Raw genomic sequence first — 14570 nt, 5'->3', positions numbered from 1 at the left:
AATGAAAGCAGACTGCTTAGTCTAATTACTTCATTAGTTATCTGAATATAACACACATTTTATTTAAAATTGTTTATCTAGAAAAACAAGATTGCCACTGGAAACAAGAAATCCCTTAGCTTTCTTCTTTCCACTGGCAATCTGCTAACAGCAGCAAATTACATTCAAATTACACATCAACTAGTATTAGTATTAATTGTAAACCAACCTCAGTTCACTTAATTGTGGGCATAATGAAGTATTACAATTAGCCATAATATATTATTTAAATAAGAAATATCCATATTATTTAGAGCAGGTGCCAATTACAGAAGGCAATAAAATATGCTGCAAAAATGCATTTCAACTATAAATTCCATTTTAGCAATGCCAAAGGTCCCTGTTGTTATAGTAAAATGGCTAAGGGTACAAGCGGACACAGCTCCTTTTGGAGGGCCTGGGCCAAATTCTGCAACCCCACTGATTTCAAAGGGACTGTGTGGGACACGGGAGAGGATTATTGTAGCCAGAATCATAGACTTCTGAAGAATAGAACCTATAATGCAGGATATAAAACGTACATAAATTAGAGACATCATTAATGACATTTCTCAACAATTCAGGCCTGGCATAAACTGGCACAATGTCGTTGGGTCCAAATTCAATGCCAACTTGTATCCCACGCTCAGTCATTCACAAGCACCAGTACTTAGCTACTCAAGTCAGGGGCTTTGTTTCACATCTAGTTAACAACCACTGTTTGTTTGAGCTTTACTTTCCTGAAGGATATGGTAGAATGGACCACTTGGTTTCGCATGGGGTTGGGCAGCAAGGAAGTCTAGGGTAATATCCTGGCCCCGTCGATTTCACTTGGGTTTCTATTTCCAACAACTCACTGCTTGGTCTTGGGCAAGACACAAAGGATTGATTTTTAAAGGCCATGAGCATCTAGACATTGACTTTAATGGGAGATGAAGATGCTCAGCAGTTTTGAAAATCAGGCTCCTAGTGTCTCTGCATGAGTTTCCCTTGGGGGATAAGAATATTCACTGAGAAGACTTGCTTTAAACACAATGTGCAAAGTATTGTAGTTCACGCATTTGCTACAGTTCAGTTTAGTTTGTGGTAGAACAGTGTCCCCACTGAGCTGAATCCGGCAATGAAATAACAGGCTGCTGTTGTAAAGTATAAAATATAGGCTAATCAATAAGAATTAACATTATATTGTAGGAAACTGACCCTGGAGCTGCCAAAATCCAAGTCATTGCTTGACATTTCTTACATCAGCCTTTACTATTAAAAGGTAAATGTAACAAATGTGGCTGGACTTAGATAGGGTGTGAAAACTTAGATAGATTTTAGGGTCCCCAACTTTAAAACCGTTGAGTGTCCTCAATTCCCATTAACCTTCTTGCTAGATATACTCAGTGCTTAGTAATTTTTTCCCCTAAAATTGTTAGCAAAACTGTCCAATGAATGCTTTCTAACAACAACAATGCTTGGCACTGCTCTAGTGGTTTTTATCTTCAAAGTACTTACAAGCATTAGCTAGCTCCTAATGACACACTCTAGTAATGCAAAGTAAGGAAAAGATTTTGATCCGAGCAAGGAAAAGTTGAAGGGAAGAAACCGCAAGCTGAAATGTGCTGGGAGTGTGCTCAAGTTTCAGCCACAGGCCCACAGTGATAGAACTTTTCTTGCTGTACATTAAGATAATTTCAGCACACTACAATTATGTGCCTAATTAAAATTAAGAAATTAGAACACAGTTAAAAGGAATAATATTTTGCTCACAGCTAATTTCATTAAAGTATTAATGAACAGGACTCATTTTATGGCTAGAGGGCAACTACTTTCTGCAAAGTACTTCCATGCTAGCTAATTTATTCATGCATGAAAAACAATCCAATGAGAAATGAGCGAGCAGGGAACTGCTGGTCCTAATTAAAATATTTAAAACACCATGTCTATTCTGTTCCATCTAGCCAAATACCTAAGCTAGGAGTCAGCATGATGCCAATTAACATGGAACAAGCAAACACACAACACCCACAGATTCTGATTAAAGTGCATATTATTGTACCATACAATATATTGTTCTACACATATATGTAAATGTTTAATTAACCCGTGTCTAAATCTGCAATATTCAGGAATCGATACTTTAATCCCTAAACAAGTGGCAATCTGACTGCATGGCACATGCACTTTTATTTATCACAGTGCTTTATTAGCAAAAAAAATTTGAAGCCATACTGAAATCCACTTGTTAAAAGTATTTCTGAAGGAGGGAAAGAGGAGTGGGGGGGAAGAGAGCAGAAAAAAGATTTTCGTCTCCACTCTTCAGACAGTGACAAGATTGCTAGTTGCCAAAGGCTTGTAAAAGGAACGCAGTGTTGGGTTAGCCTTAGGTAATACAATATTTTTTATTAATAATTGAAAGGAGAACCTGAGACTAAACCCATTTGTCAGTCTTGGACAGCAGCAACAAAAACAAAATAAAAATGCTTCCTTTATCAGCCAAAGAGCTGTTTGGAGTGGAAGAACTCCCATTAGAGAACAACATTGAAAAGGCTCATAGAGAAGTTGGAGACTTGCAAACTTAGTAAAAAGCAGGATCGGGGAAGCCCTCTAAACTTTAGTTCACATACAGATGAGAAAAATCAGAGTTCAAGGAGACTTGAAAAAGCTGAAATTTTCCTCAGTTTGCACCAACACAGGTCTTTGTTTTTGAAAAGCTGCTTTTTTTAATTTCATCTTCAAGCAATTCATGGGAAATCTAGTCCCCTACAGAGGTTTTTCTGCATTCTTCCCCCACCAGTTTCATTACCAAGTGCAGCAGAGGAAGGAAATCGCCTGCCCCTTGTTTCTTGGCTCACTGGGCAGGCTTTTTTCCACCCCTCCCTAACTGAATACAGTTTATAATATGATGGCTGAAATGTCGAAATTAAGAGGACCTAAGACTTGCCAGAAATCCCACTGGAGCAACTTTTATGAAAATTTCCCATTAACAAACCATGGAGATCAGTTAGCACTCTGTACTCATACAAATTAACATGTGATCAGGCCTCATGCACTGGTCACGGAGAGGCAAGTTTGTAAGAGATGAGCATGCTTTTTTTCTGCCTCCTTTGAATTCCTCTGTGTTCATTGCCCTGGACTCAGTCAATGCTTTTGGCACCTTCTTCACACTCATCTGATTCCAGAGAAGATACTGAAAGCTCTAATCCTCCTGAGAGCCGGGGAAGCAGAGATATATGACCAGAAGAAACAGACATAAAGAGGAAGGTTGCTCAGAGAGACAGATTGGGGGATTTCAAAGTCAGATGAAGGAGCTGAAAGACCTAGGACGGGAAACTTGAATGGCTCTAAGGAGCTCCTAGGAAGAGGTATTGGCCAGGGGAAATGAAAGACACTGGCAAAGGGAGTGGAGAAACATGTCTGGAGGGGAAGAGAACAAACAGAAGATCTGGGAGACAGTGCAGAAGAACAGAAACATGCAGCAGAGGAAAGATAGTGCAAATCTGCTGGAAGCAGACACACATATGCCAGGGGAGCCAGGGGACATGTAGAAGAGCTAAGAGATACAGATGAGGCTGTCAGCAGAACTCAAAGTAGGAAAACACTGATGGTTATATTCAGAGAGATAGGGGCTAGGGGAGCTGAGAGAACTAGATAATGGAAGCTGAGCTGCTCAGTCAAAGTTCAAAGACACAACCTGGTGAGACCAAAATAAGGTATTATTACTAAGGATAGTGACAATGCAGGGTCAAAGTTCAGGGCAACTGTACCTGTACTTCCCTCAAGAGCATCCATTCTAGGGTCCCAGCTCCTCAGCCATCACATCTCTTGGGCACAGACCCATGTCTCTCTCCCTCCTGACTGGGCTTTGTCAGGCTGCCTGCCTACACAGTGATATCTCCAGGAAGCCAGACTGCCTCACAGGCTAGCATCTGCACTTTGCTTTCTCTTCTAAGGCTATAAAGACCTGGAATTGCGACCCAGTCACCAATTACCACACAGCTCTTTATAAACAAGCACATTTATTCTTAAGGTGAAAGCACTGTAGAGAAAACATATAAAAACAATAAAAGCCCCTATGTGCACACTAAAATCTTACCAGAAGTCACTCATCAGTCTTATGGGGTCTCAGTAGACCAAAGCCCTTCCAACCCTTTCCAGGAAGGACCGAGGGGTGGGCCCTTGGACAGTAGGTCCTGTCTGTTCGCTGGATCAGAAAGAAGGCTCCGTCACACACAGTGCTGGTAGGATTTGGTTCTGATGTGCACCTAAGAGTGTGAATGTTTCTCTAAACCATTCAGAACTCGTGTGTGTGAAAGTTGAGTAGGAAATATGAATACAGACTTTCCAGTCAGACGAAAAGGAAATGACAGAACTCTTAATGGAGAAAACCTAATAAAGATGGAGCAGAATAATGCCCAGCAAAGCACTGAGAAAAAGAACTGTCTTATGGGACTAAACAGGGACTCAGGAAATCCAAGTTCAATTTCTGGCTCCACCACAGAACAAGTCACTTAATATCTCTCTCTGCCTCAATTCCCCATCTATAAAGTGAGGATTATAATACTTCCTTACCTGATACCCTTTGGCTGTTTTGTCAATTGAAACTGTGATCTTTTCAAGGTAGGGACTCTCTCACTACATTTGTATGGTACCCAGCACAATTGGGTCTCAATCCAGTTGATACAAATAATAGTAATAATAATAATAATAATGAATTTGGGGACACAATAGGAGGACATTAATAGGGGAGGTCGAAGTCTCTTGTGAAGATTTCACCATAAGTCAAGAATAGCCTTTTTCACAGTAGTTTTGCATTTCCACTTCTAAATATAGTTTCCTACCAAAACAGAAATTAATGGGCAAAATAATTAAACTTTACTGAACCATATCATTCCGGGGATTTTCCTATTTCTTCTATGACAGGTCACCCATCATTAAGCCAGACTGGACTTCAATTTTAAATGTTCAACAGCACTTAAATATCAATATTCTGAACCTACATGAAGTATGGATTTCAACCTTCCCTCTAAACTTGAGGTGCACATGTGTTGCAAGAGGAACTTACAATTAAAGCTGGGCAAAACTTCTGTCCAGTAAAAAATGCAGATTCAGGTTGACCAAAACATTTCACAAATTTGTGTCAGTTTTGACAAATTGTTTTGGTCGGAAAAACTAAAAGAATTCCCAAAAAGTCAAAATGTTTCACTTCAATATTTTTGAAATGAAATGTTTTGGACTTTTCAATTAGAAATTATTTTCTGTTTTAAAACTACATTTTAATCTCATTTTAAAACATTTTTGAAAGGGAAAAAAATCTCAAAAATCAAAATGAAATGTTTTGTTTCAGGTCAGCTCAGGACAATCTTTAATTCATCTTCATCGATCTCTGAAAGCCACTAACACTAATTATTATGAGACAGAAATATCTGAATTTCTCGAAGACGACTTGTACTAATCCACAACTTGAGCATCCTCCCTGCAAGCAGCCAGCTCACAAAGGGCCATTACTCTCTGTGGAACTCTCAACGAGCCAATGGGAGTTCTGCAAAAAAAGCAGCCGCAGGATAGGAAAAAGGGCAAAGACTTCTACTTTAAGACTTGGAGTGGAACTTGAGCAGTATCCTCAGGTCCTCTGCATGAGGGTGAAATTCACCCAAAGAAATTACAGGATCATCAAAAAGGGAGCAAACAGACAAAATCCTCTTAAGAAAATGTCTCTTCAGACTGTTACTTTGTTTGATAATTTAAATGCATTGCAAAACAGAACCTGCATGAGAGGCCTGAATTTCTGCATTGAGGGAGGAGAGGGAGATTTAGTTTTTGTTCGAAATAAGCATCTTAGGTAAATTTCAACATTTTCATGTACCAGGAGCAAAAGAGCACACTTCAAAGAAGAAGCCACATTTTTATGCATCTTTAGCCAGATAAACATTAGTCCTTCCCCTTAACCGAAGCAGCTATTTTAAAGAACGTTAACTGGATGCTTTCTAAATATGCAGATGTTCTGTTGTCAGACGTCCACAAAGTAATGAACAGCTTCTTAATATTTAATAAACCTTGTATGCTGTCTCCAGGCAGGGAGCACAGACTGTTGATAGCCAGCTACTAAATGGCCATTAAAATACAGAATGTCTCTTTAAAATGTGCTTAACAAACAGGTTATATCACCTACCATGGAATCAGAGTAACAGCCGTGTTCGTCTGTATTCGCAAAAAGAAAAGGAGTACTTGTGGCACCTTAGAGACTAACCAATTTATTTGAGCATAAGCTTTCGTGAGCTAGAGTGAGCTGTAGCTCACGAAAGCTTATGCTCAAATAAATTGGTTAGTCTCTAAGGTGCCACAAGTATTCCTTTTCTTTCTACCATGGAATGTGAGTTATGTCAGCTGTAAAAGTAGAATACTCCCATCCCTAAGAAAAGCTGGATGGACCCACAGCAAGAGAAGTTAGCATGTCCAGCACTCCATTCAGAGTCTAAAATAAAACCTCTGCCCTGTGACAGACGCTTTTCCCTAGTGCTGTTAGTACTATATAGTATGTTGTGTGGGAATGGGAGAGCGGTTCACAGGACTTACTGTAGTCAAAGGAGGCTATAGAGAAGTCGTTTATAATGCGACTTCATGGGAACCTTGTTTGTTGTCTCTTGTGTACAATGAAAGTCCTAATATATTGCAATAATGATGTTCACTAATTGGATTTAGAAGCCATTAATACAGAACAATAATATTTGTGCACTTTGGTACTGGATTTTTATCTCATAAAAGCAAAAATTAATGCTAATGTGATCAGATGGAAATAGGAAACTCTTTAATGTAATTAGGGCTAGATATTGCCTTTCCTGTGCTGGCACACCAGGAGTCTGAGAGGACATAGGAAGCCTCCATCCCTCCATGCATGCAGGAGAGCAGGATCTCTAGCCCAGATTTCCTAGAAATAAAAGAGAAATGATGCAACATAGAGGCATTGACATTCATAAACTTTCCATTTACTTTCTATGGCTAAAAAAAACTGTGCACTAGAAATTAATATGGAGGGTCAAATTAGTTCAGCTGAACTCTAAGTAAGCTGGCAGAAAATTTTGGCCCAGTGTTTATTGGAAATGCATAGATATGAACACAATAGACAATGTGTTTTTAATTGAAAATCGTGCACTAGTCTTTAAAACTAGTCTTAACTAGCTCTTTATAAGAACTTTATGGGTTGAAATGGCTTTTTTAAGCTATACTTCTTGATGTCTAATTATCTTAATGCTTGAAGAAAAGGAACAAACGTGATTAGAGATGAGTGAATAAGCTTTTAAAATCAGGATCCTCTTTGAAACTTAAAAACAAACTGGATCCAAAAACCTTAGATTGGTTCTTGTGAGGCCTGGGAGCCTCCAAAGAGTTAACTGGGACATAGTTAATGATTTAAATGTTACAAGGTCAAAAACCATTACAAAACATGTCCCTGCTGGAATGCGAGGGATACAATGGGAGTGTGCAATGACTACATATGATTTTATTCAGCTATTTCTTCAGGTGGATAATCCATTTTTCTCCTTCTCTGCAGTGGCCTGTGGTCATCCTTTAACTCCATGAAACATATCAGAAATGGAGGAATGTTTTGAAAGGCCTGTACTTCCATAAGCATTTGAGAATCAAAGGAACTATCACAGGGAAAATACTTTTTAAGAAGGCCCATTATATAGAGTAACTAAAACTAGATGCAATATTTGTCATCAAAGAGATACCTTAGCGTGTTGCTGATGAGAATTTTACATGCTTGATTGTGATACTGAAAAGCCTTAGAAAGCCTGAATGGTGTTGTCTGCTCTAGATTCTAGAAAGGTCCCTTGTTGCCGCAGCTACTCATAATGGAGATACAGCCAGAGGGTCAAGCTTTTACACAAGGAAGGGGTGTGACACATCTGATTTTAGCCCTGTGTTCTTCTGGGAAATGTAGTTTAGCGTACAGGTGGCCATTTTTTTCCTGGTCTCTGTGTTTCTAATTGGTTAAACTAAAGAACGTGAGTTTAAGAATTATTATTTTTAAAATCTTAAGTAGGGCTGATGAGTAAATATTGGTAAGGGGTTCTTTGTTTCTGATAAAGTGAAGAAGCAGCTTTTAATTCTTCTAAGTGAGGGGTTTGTTGTATCCTTGGGGGCAGCTGTTTTAGGGTTATGAATGATAATCTCATTTTATAAAATAATTTGAACTGGGTGAATCAGGACAGAGGGTCGTCTAGACACTGCTGGAAGGAACATGGAGTCATTTGCAGTGAAGTTTGTAGTGAAAGCATTTAATTGCATTGCAGTAGTTATGTTTATATTTTGCTAAATTTAATCATTTTAAAATAAAGAGCTTTTTGTCTTTCTGAGATACATCTTCCCCTTCTAGTGTACTGCATGTCTGCCTGCCTACAAAATGAAACTTCACAATAACAAAAAGCACATAGATAGGCAGATGCCTTTTCTAGCATTTTCAACTAGATATGCTATATAGAAGCTTTTTTTCCAGCTAGGCATGCCTATGAACAGACGGATCTTTGCACAATCTCTGGAGTAATGTACCTGCAGTGCTCGGATTGCTTCGGGGAGTTAGAAGAACCATTTGTGGAGTCAGGTGTCACTCAATGTGAGTAAATGTATCAGAATCTGGCCCTTAACTGCTAGTCCACCCAGCAATAGAAAAGAATAACTGACTTGGTGGCTTGGGAGTAATGTACTGCGTTGTTATGCAGTAAACACAGGTTTGTTTGGCAGCCTGTCATTCCCAGGGGTACAAAGCTCTTCAACATTCACATTCAGTCCTTGAGTGGGAAAAGATCATCTTCCATTGTTCAAGAGTAGCCCATCTGGCTAATTGAGTAGCACTGACTGTCTCCAAAGGCCATCCCTTATCCCTTTTGTAAAGACAGTTATATACCCTTTTCTCATATAGTAAGGCTGGTAATGGCACATTATGGAAGAGAATAGATTCCTCCTTTCAACACTGGAAAATAAACACTGAACATACATCAAAATATTTTCTTTCTAAATCAGAGACTTTGACACCTCAAATCTTGAGCTGGGAGTTTAAAAGACTTCAAGTCTGAGCAGATAGTGTAATTAAAATAAATAAGCAAAGACTGTATGTAGAATGAAACAAAGCATTGTACGTGTAGGTAGACTAACATGATTATGACTAATTTTAAAAGATTGAATACTGTACACACATCAACTTTTTGAATATTTCTTGGCTTAATAGTGACCTGCAAGATTTTCCACGGTATATTCATGTGTAAATTCCTGGCACTAGTTAATTGTTATTCTAGCATATTATAGCTAAAAAAGAATAAATCTTTCACACACAAAAAAACTGGTCCAGTTAGCATTGAAATTGTCTTTCCTATTGATGGAGTTCCATGACACTATGCTTATACCCATAGCTGTCTCAATACGTATGGATACAGCTAGGCACCATCTAAGAAGAAGGGTCTTTAAGGCAAAGAAAATAAACCCTAAACACCCAGAACTGAATAACGAATGAAAAGTTTTTAAGCTCCCATGCAGACAGACTGGCTGACTGCCTATGCAAAGCAGAACCTTGAATAAAGATGCCACTGGTGCAGCATACAGGATCTATCATTTAAAGGCCCTATACAGCACGCATTACACAGGAAAACTCCTCCTGAAGTCATGTTGCTTAAGTCAATGGGAGTTTCCTGAGTAAGGAGCACTGAATATGGCCCTAATGAGGCAGAGAGTTATTATTCGGAAGGATCAAGGGCATGTTACGAAAAGACGGAAATGCTGTGTACTGCAGCCAGCAGCTTGTGGTGCAAATGAGATGTGAAGTTATCAAGCAAGTTGCTTTGGTTTCACTAGTCCAAGTAAAACATCCATGAAGGAAAAGCCACAAGTAGTTCAGAGAAAGTAGATGGGCTCATGTGAAAGAGCTGAAAAGAGCAAGGAGAAAAATATTGTGTTCTTTGCCTGAGGGAGAGATTTAAGCTGAGGAGAGAGAGGAAGGAAGAGAGACTGCTCTATCTACTGACAAAGGGAACACTTTCCATTGCGAGTCAGAAGTTAGCCTCTTAGATTACAAATAAAAAAGGAAAAAAATGGAAACTATTTCTAGTGAAAATACATGCACTGGGTATTAGAAAAGTTTGGCTTGCTTCTGGCAATCTGCTCCAGAGATGGTTTTGTCAATATTTGCAGTATCCACAGCATGCAATTTCAGGGTGCTTGTGGCAGATCAAAAGGAATTTTCATGTCTTTTTTAAGGCAGCCCCGAAAAAAAAAGACTGATATCCTTCTAAGTACAGGGGAGAGAAGAGGTGTCCTCAAAATACAGGCATATTCACCAGTGTTGGACTTGGTGAGTAAAGGCTTCCAGGGACAGGAGAGACGGGCCACTCAAAGTGGTCTGGGTAGTTGTGATTTCAGCTGAGTGAGATTTTTCGGCAGAAAGTCTTCTCAGTGAAAATCAGATTCAGCAACATTGAAACATTATGTGAATTCATGTTGTTTTAGCTGAATTGTTGGTGTAAAAAAAAGTCTGAAAAGTTGAAATAATTTGTTTCAACATTTTTTAAATAATTTTGTGGATTTTTTTTATTCAAATGACTTTTTGGTTCAAAATTTCTTTCATTTTTTTAAATAATTCGAAAATATTAAAAACACAGTTTAAATGAAACAAATATTTTGTTTGATCCACAATTAATTTTTTTCAACTTTTCAATTCACCAACAATTTTTAAAAATTGAAGTTTCGGTTTGACCCTAAATCGATTTTTTGGAGTTGCTAGGGGAAATGAAAAATCCATTATTCACACAGCTCTCATTGTGACCTACTGTCACTTCGAATGGTAGGATCTGGGGCTATGGGATTCGTTTCTCTACCCCTCAGATAATGCAGTTGGAAGCATCACCATCAGACTGCATGGGTTCTCTGCTGCATCCAGATGTCTCTTAGGTTCACCTGAAACACATGTCCCCTCCTCTTTTTTGCTGCCTGAGTTTGTCTCAGATCGTATCCCTTAATGCATAGCCTGGTGGCTTGCTAAATTCAAGCCCAAGACAATCAAAAAGTAACCAGAGCTGCCTCATGGGGCCACCCCACATGATAGATTTGTAATTTAAATTCTCTTGGGCCCTGGGCTCACAGATCTGTGCCTGGTCAGCCACTGCTACAAGAGTCCTGGGGACCTCCAAGTTCTGGACACCACCCTGGAAATTTGCCTGTAGCTCTCTAAACCAGCCTGAGTCTCGATTCAGAAGGGCCAGGTTCTGCTCCCATTTTCTCTACTGTTAAAACTGTTGTTGAAAAATTTACGCTAGTGTAAATGGAATTGGTGTCAGACCAAGGGATTGCACTTTGATACATCTTCTGCATAGTGGAACACTTCCCCTGCAGCGTAAGGGATTTGATGAGGATTACCATAGGATAGTTAAACTTGGATATATAGTACATATTATCCATGTCTCGCTATATACCATGTAGGGAAGTGAAGTGGTGAAAGGGACTCCCTGAGCCTAGTTATTGCTAGAATCTTACTTCATGACTCCCTCTTTCTAGAGAGCCACTTCCAACTCTTTTGCACTTTGGGTGGAGAGAATGAGCCATGTCTGCCACAATGAGTCAACAGAGCGTCAGCAGCTTTATTTCCATGTCTGTGGATGGTCCCTAGTGCCACAGAGCTCTGATTTCAGCTGGGCCCTGTATGTGCTACTGTAACACAAATAATAAAAATCATAATAACAAGGGACATGCTGATCTCTTAATTCAGGTTTCTGTAGTTGAAAACTAGTCTGTTTTACAAATTCAGGCCCTTTAAAACTTAAAACATTTCATCATCTGCCACTCCGTTCAGGATTCAATAGCTTAAAAAGCTTTAAAGAATTTAACATCTATTTTATTTAATCTTTCAGCTTAGTGTGCATCAGCATCCAACCCTGAATGAAGCGCATAACATTTCATTCTCATAAAGCTACCTAATAAGAGGGAGTCTCATTTTTCTTCTTTAATGCAATAGCTAATAAGCACTTTCACTTTCTGAACATTCTGGGTCTGATCCAAAGCTCACTGAAGTCAGTGGGAGTCTTTCAATTGATTTCACTGGGCTTTACAGCAGATCCTCTGAGAGGATGGTATTTTAGAACTTCAAAGAATTGCAAATGCTGATTGGTTGCTGTTGTGCCAGTCAATGATTCGTTTGGTTCCCTTGACATTTCTACCCATTGCTAGATTAGTAAGAAATTAACTAACTGCCCCCATATAAAATCACTAAAAACACATAGACTCGTGCTCTAAATAACCCAAAGATGTCCTGAATGTTAGTCTAAATAGTAAACAACAGAAAAAATACGTCATTAGAAGAGCCTGCTATCCTTCACCAGCCACATGTGCTGTGCTTTTTTAGTAAATTGGACTAACTTGAAAAAAAATAAAACTGCAGGTAGGATTTTAAGTAGAAAACAGCTTTTTCATTTGGATCTCACCAAAAACCATTACAGACAACCTTCTCCCTCTGAACACAAAGACTTTATGTATGTACTGTAACTCTTTTCCCTGTGGGTTTGAAATTACACACAGTAGTGCCAAAGGTAAATCATTTCTAGACATTTATACATTTCTTGGGTTTGGTTTTGTTTTTCCCTTTTCTCCCTCTTGTGGAATATATTTGTGGCCCACAGCAATCACTTTAGACTTTTTAGACACGTCCGGATAGAGATAGATGACACAAGTAATCCACTTATCTTCCTTTTCCATCACCAATAAAAGTGACAGCCTGCCTAATTAAGCCTAATAAAGCAGCAGCCAAGAGAGTGGCACAGCAGTGATCTAAAGAGAAATGGCATTGACCTATAGATACAGGTGCCGCCTTGAGGCAGTACTGGTATTGCTTTATCTCCAACACATTACAGCTAGCTTATACCATATTCAAATGCAAGTAGCATGTTTTTCTCCTCAATTCTTAGATCAAGAACAAAAAAAAAAAATCTCATCTAATCAAAAAAGGCACTGACAATTTTTCAGCCTCACATTAAAAGCAAAGAGTCATTCAGAACAGTGCACTCCATATTCTATTTTATAATATCACTTTAAGCTATTTCTTTGAATCACAGACATTTCTTTGTTAAAAAGGAAAATCAAAAATTCATCAGAAGAAGTTCTCTGGTTTCTTCTTCCTCCCTCCCCCCGCTTTCCCCCACCCCCACCCCTCCCCAAACAGGGCTGTAGCATTGGTTTTTGAGCTGGAACCAACGTTTGTAGAAGTTAGGGGTCCTTAAGCAATTATTAGCGATGAGAGTTTGACACGCTTGAGAGTTGTCAACAACTGACTTTAAACAAAGTGGAAGGAAAGGGAAATAAATGGTGCTCTCAGCAAAATTAACACGCAGCCCTGCAAATTAAAGATGTAATGTGTATTTTAAACAACTGAAAAAATCGTGAATTTTCAGTGAAATGGCATTTTAAGTACATCTTTGCAAAAATTATCAGATTGTCAAATGGCATCAAAGCAAATCAGGTCCATAGCCGTTCATGATATTTCCACATTTGCAAACAAATTTGTGTCTTGCTTTATTCTCTTTCTCTGTAGCTATTATTCACTCCTGTTAGCCTAAGAGGGATCCAAATTGTCTTAGGCTGTTTTTGTTTAATTAGCATTGGAATACTAGCACTTCCAGTGCATCTTGACTGGAGATTTGAGTTCACATCATGAAGGGATTCATTTAAATTTACCAGTCACATTCTGTCTTTTGAATGAGATAGAAGCTCTTTTTGTGATCAAAGATCCCACAGTGTTTTGTGGAAAAGCCTGGGTTTTAACTGAAGTGCCCTTGTCAAATTCCAAAGTGCATGAAATTTTTACATCTGATCTACCTAATATTCCCCAATAGTTTAAACTTGAACAATTGTTACTTATCCCTCCTGAACAATGTCTCATGATGCCATTCAAAATGGCTCCCACATGGCTGCATTTTAACACTTAGTGATGGCTTTCAACAAAGAAATATTGTTTACACAGCATGCACTATTAGTCTGTGGAACTCATTTCCACAAGACATCACAGAGGCCAAGACCATAGCAAGATTTTAAACAGGACTAGACATAAGAATATCCATGTATAGGTTTAAAATAAGCAAGCGTTCAAAGCATGAACCAACCTCTGATTAATTGTAGTTAGGGAGAAACTTCCCTGCATGCAGGTCATTTCGTAGCTGCCTACTGCGGGGTCCACAGTCTTTCCTCTGGTACTAAATTAAACATTTAACATTTCAGTCTCATAAATCCACCTAATGAAAGGTAGTTTCATTCCCTCCCCCTCCCCCCCCCCATGACACAATAAGTAAAAAAAGCACTTTCAGTTTCTGAACATTCTGGGCCTGATCTAAAGCTCATTGAAGTCAACAGGAGTCTTTTGAGTGGTTTAAAAAGAGACAGCAAATAATGCCCCCACGACATTCCGTTACACTTTGGTTATCATCTATTGAACTACTTGGTCATTGCTGGTAGGCAAGTCTGTTTTTCACTTTTAGGGCCCTGCAGAGACTAAGGTACCTGAGTAATAAAGCTGCTGTGACAGCTTGGTTCTA

This window comes from Chelonia mydas, chromosome 10 (genome assembly GCF_015237465.2).
Source record: "Chelonia mydas isolate rCheMyd1 chromosome 10, rCheMyd1.pri.v2, whole genome shotgun sequence".
In the NCBI taxonomy this organism is placed as follows: Eukaryota; Metazoa; Chordata; order Testudines; family Cheloniidae; genus Chelonia; species Chelonia mydas.
This window is presented reverse-complemented; position numbering follows the sequence as displayed.